The sequence below is a fragment of the Garra rufa genome, chromosome 4 (assembly GCF_049309525.1).
Source record: "Garra rufa chromosome 4, GarRuf1.0, whole genome shotgun sequence".
Classification (NCBI taxonomy): Eukaryota; Metazoa; Chordata; class Actinopteri; order Cypriniformes; family Cyprinidae; genus Garra; species Garra rufa.
Window position 1 is genome coordinate 2,939,098 of NC_133364.1, and position 5,076 is coordinate 2,944,173.

Consider the following 5,076-nt stretch of genomic DNA (forward strand, 5'->3'; position numbering starts at 1 on the left):
GGAACCAGAACCTTCTTGACCTCTGTGACCTTCAGGAACCCGATCTGGCCGCACCCTCCGCCTGAGGTCACGCCTCGCACGCGTCACATGACGCTTTTACAGTGTGTGTCCACTGATGACAAATGCACCCTGATCAAACATCAGCTGTGTGACGACACATCACCATCCATCCATCCATCGCTACACAAGAGATGACTCCACAGCAACAAAACAAACTCAAAACAACCTCAAACTACAAAACAAATTAAAAACGTATACTTTTTTAAACGTAAACTTAAAAAGCCATTTTTTTCAATATTATTTCAGAGCAACTTTACAGAAAACCATGATGTTAATGTTTATAATATCTTAATATCTTCATGCCTTATAGTCGCATTTATCAGATTTGAACTGGACGATAATACAGTGACTCTAAACCACAAAACCAGTGGTAAGTAGCAGGGGTATATTTGTAGCAATAACCAAAAATACACTGTATGGGTCAAAATTATTGACTTTTCATTTAAGCCAAAAATCATTAGGATAAGTAAAGATCATGGTGCATGAATTTCCTACTGTAAATATAACAAGACAATTTAACAATATAACAATTTTTCATTAGTAATATGCATTGCTAAGAAGTTTATTTGGACAACTTTAAAGGCGATTTTCTCAATATTTTCAGATTTTTAAATAGTTCAGATGACTTTCAGATGATGTATAAATCTCAACTTCAAAAAAATGGACCATTATGCCTGGTTTTGGGTCCAGGGTCATATATAGTTACATTTTGTAATAATATAAACAATGAAGCAGTTGATATTTACTATACATACACTGCCGCTTAAAAGTTTGGGATCAGTAAGATTTTTAATGATTTTTAAAAGAGACTTTTCTGCTCATCAAGGCTGTTTATTTTATTAAAAATACAGAAAAAAATGTAATATTGTGAAATGTTAATGCAATTTAAAATAGTGGTTTTCTATTTTAATATATACTTTAAAATATAATTTATTCCTGTGATGCAAAGCAAGATTTTTTTAGCATCATTACTCCAGTATTCAGTGTCTGATCCTTCAGTAATCATTCTAATATGCTGATTTATTATCAGTGTTGAAAACAGTTGTGCTTCTTAATATTTTTTTGCAACCTGTAATACTTTTTTCGGGATTCTTTGATGAATAAAACGTTAAAAAGAACAGCATTTATTTAAAATAGAAACATTTTGTAACAATAAACACATCGTTCAAAGTTTGGGGTCAGTAATTTTCTTTCTCTCTCTCTTTGAAAACAAAATTAATACTTTTATTCAGCAAGGATGTAAAGAATTATATTGTTAGAAAAGAGTTCTAGTTTGAATAAATGCTGTTCTTTAACATTTTAATTATCAATGAATCCTGAAAAAAGTATCACAGGTTCCAAAAAAAAATATTACGCAGCACAACTGTTTCCAACATTGATAATAAAAGTAGTAAATCAGTATATTAGAATGATTTCTGAAGAATCATGTGACACTGAAGACTGGAGTAACGGCTTATAAAAATTCAGCTTTGCATTTACATAAATTATAAATTATATTTAAAAGTATATTAATTTTTTTTTTTTTAATTGCAATAATATTTCATCTTTTTTCTGTATTCTTATTCAAATAAATAGAACTTTGATGAGTATAAGAGACTTTTTTTTAAAACATTAAAAATCTTACAGATCCCAAACTTTTGAGCTGCAGCTTTTTATACAGAAAGCAGTGCGATAATATTGATACAATCTACCCAGATAAGATTAAGTAATATCTACTGCTTTATTTATAATTTATTTATTTATAAAACATTTATAACTAATATTCATAACTATTTTTAAATAAGGCACTTATGGGGATTTTTTTTATTTAGTCTCCTCACTATAGTGAAGTATAGTGAAGTACATACACACACATGCAACCCTCCTCCTGTTGTTGTTTTAACAGAACTGTGATCACTAATTAACCAGTGACTTGGCCTGAACACACACACACACACACACACACACACACAGTCATGAGCGGAGGCTGTGGTGAAAAAGGAGACAGAAAAACACATTTGATCATTTACAGCTCATCAGAGACACTGTACTGAGACTGTACTGTACTGAGTGTGAAATGAGCCGTTACTCTGAGGATGTGATCCACTTCTTGCTGTGTGTGTGTGTGTGTGTGTGTGTGTGTGTGTGTGTGTGTGATAGCAAAGATGGAGAAGAGCAGTGTTACAGCACTCACTCCTGACACACATCAGAAGGTCATTTCACCCCAAACAGAGATGTGCTCACACAATGAACTCTAAACACCTCGTTTGTTTTGCTGTCGTTCTGATAGAGAGCAGTGATCAGTCAATGAGCGCTAATGCCATGAATCTCATTATCTCATTAGGAAACCTGCTTGTCAAACATGGCTCATGCGCTGATATGATTCAGCATGTGTATCTAGGATACTTTTGCTCTGATTGTCGCTCGCAAGCAGGAAGTAAGAGAAGCAGAAGTCATTGTGCTCTGAGGTCGTGGGCCACGCAGGAGCAGCCGAGCTATGAATAGAGGACAATAAAGGACGTTATGACTTTGTAGATAAGGCAGGAGGAAACTCGCTCAATGGAGGCATGTTCTGCTGGTTTGTGTGATCACAAACAGACAACAACTAGAAAACATCAAAAGAAGAGATATCAGAAGTAAAGCATCAGGAGTAAAACACAACCTCCTGGAACTTCAGCAAACAAGTCTTTCAAGCATTGAAACTGACATTAAATTAAAGGTTTCTGAACCCTAATGAGGTGACAGCGCGTGTCTTATGACTTATGTTATTTTAAACAGAACTCATCGTTGCGTCTAAAAATGCAAACGCATGAGACGCAGTGCTCAAGAATGTTTTTTTGAAAAGCACATCACAATGCCACTATAAAAAAAACAGTTGCCGTGACAACTTGCTACTGTAAACAAAACCTCGCTCCGCCTCCGGGGTCTTCTGATTGGTCCACTGTTTTGGAATTGATATTGATGAGCAGCACTGTGTGTAAAACTTGAAATTCTATTAACTTGACACGGATTCTATTAACTTAAAGGATTAGTTCACTTCCAGAACAAAAATGTACAGATAATTTACTCACCCCTTTGTCATCCAAGATGTTCGTGACTTTCTTTCTTCAGTCGTAAAGAAATTATGCTTTTTGAGGAAAACATTTCAAGAATTTTCTCCATATAGTAGACTTTAATGCGAGTTTGAACTTCCAAAATGCAGTTTCAATGCAGCTTTAAAGGGCTCTAAATGATCCCAGCCAAGGACTAAGGGTCTTAAAATCATCCTATATCCCTGTTTTACCTTTTTCGTAAGGGGGGTTTGATCTTCTTTATATGTTCTCTTCGTAAACACTTGGTTGGTACTTCTGCCGCAATGTAAGATGATTTTGAAGTTAGGGAGAAAATTATATAGGAGTTTTTTTTATATACTCTAACTGTCTTGAACCAGAATACACAGAGTATGCATGTGCATCGTTGTGTAAAACTAAAAAGTGTAGAATTTTTAATTTATTTAGGAAAATGACATATAGTTTCACTAGATAAGACCTTAAGTCCTCAGCTGGGATCATTTAGAGCCCTTTGAAGCTGCATTTTGGAAGTTCAAACTCACAGGCACCGTTGAAATCCACTATATGGAGAAAGTTCCTGAAATATTTTCCTCAAAAAAAAAAAAAATCTTTACGTCTTAACAAAGAAAGACATGGGGGTGAGTAAATTATCTGTACATTTTTGTTCTGGAAGTGAACAAATCCTTTAAAAACGGGGCGCTCGTGTGCGAGACGCTGCAAAAGACACAAGCGCTGCCAGAAAACGTTGGAAAAATAGCACATTCTGCTGCAACTGATGGTTCCATGAAGAACTTTTAACATCCAGTGGAATACTTCCATTGATCAAAATTTTTTTTCCGTCATTAAAATGTTTTTTACACTAAGAAAAAGTGGTTCTGGAACTGACCACTCTAAGCCTTTATTTTTAAGAGTGTAGAGGAATTAAGTAAGACATTGCCAATCCAAATTCTCCTAACAAATACTCTAGACTCTAGAGAGCCCACAATTTTCCTCTAGAAAACAGCAGAGATCCTCCAGAGACTCCAGCTTCCACCAAACAAGCTCCACTGCCACAGCTCTCATGAATGTGCCAAACACCAACTCCTGAAAAATCTGAGTGACACCAAACCCATGGGCTCGGTTTCAGTCTGCTGAGATTCTCTCGCAGAGACAAAATCAGAGGCATAATCACTTCACAACGGGCTGCCAAAGAAGTGATACAGTTACTGAACACGGCTGACGTCATTATGCCAAGAAAACACACAAACAAACACTGAGAACATCCAGAAATACTCCCGCAGAAGCACAGGCCTCGGGCCAGCGGAGGTTTCACATGGTCCCAGATGAAAAGGGGCCAGATGCAGCTGGTGTTTTTAACCGCTCATGGTCAAAAGTGTCTTCAGTGCTGCTGTTTCTAACATAATGAAGCAAGTCTTCACGTAACACTGCAAGATATTCGTTGCATTACAAGAATATATCTGAGTTACTTTTTTTAATAAGTAACAGTAAGCCTGAGGCTCACTTTGGGTGTAAAAAGGGCTTCCACATTAGCCAAAAATAGCACTTTTTATATTAAAAACAAACATGCAAGCTCAGCACAGATTTCAAAAGTAACATGATGCATTACTTTCCTTAAGAGTAACTAACATAATTAGTTACTTTTTTTACAGAGCAAGGCAATATTGCAATGCATTACTTTTAAAAGTAACTTTCCCCGAACACTGAAAACATTAGTAAAGAGCATATAGAAATGAGAAAGCTCATGTTTAGGTTAAAGCTCCTTTGACAAAACTGTGAAAACCAGAAGCTCAAAGCTCGTGATCCAGTGTAACCCGGTGTGAATCCTTAAAATACTACAGGAGCGTACGATGTCTCAGCACTGAAGATAACAGCACGGCAATGAAATTAATGGAAACATTAGCGGTTATGTAACAGAGCTCCATATTTAACCCGTAGCACTGGGACCTGCGCTGCTCATAACACCAATTACTGAAACTCACTGGAGACT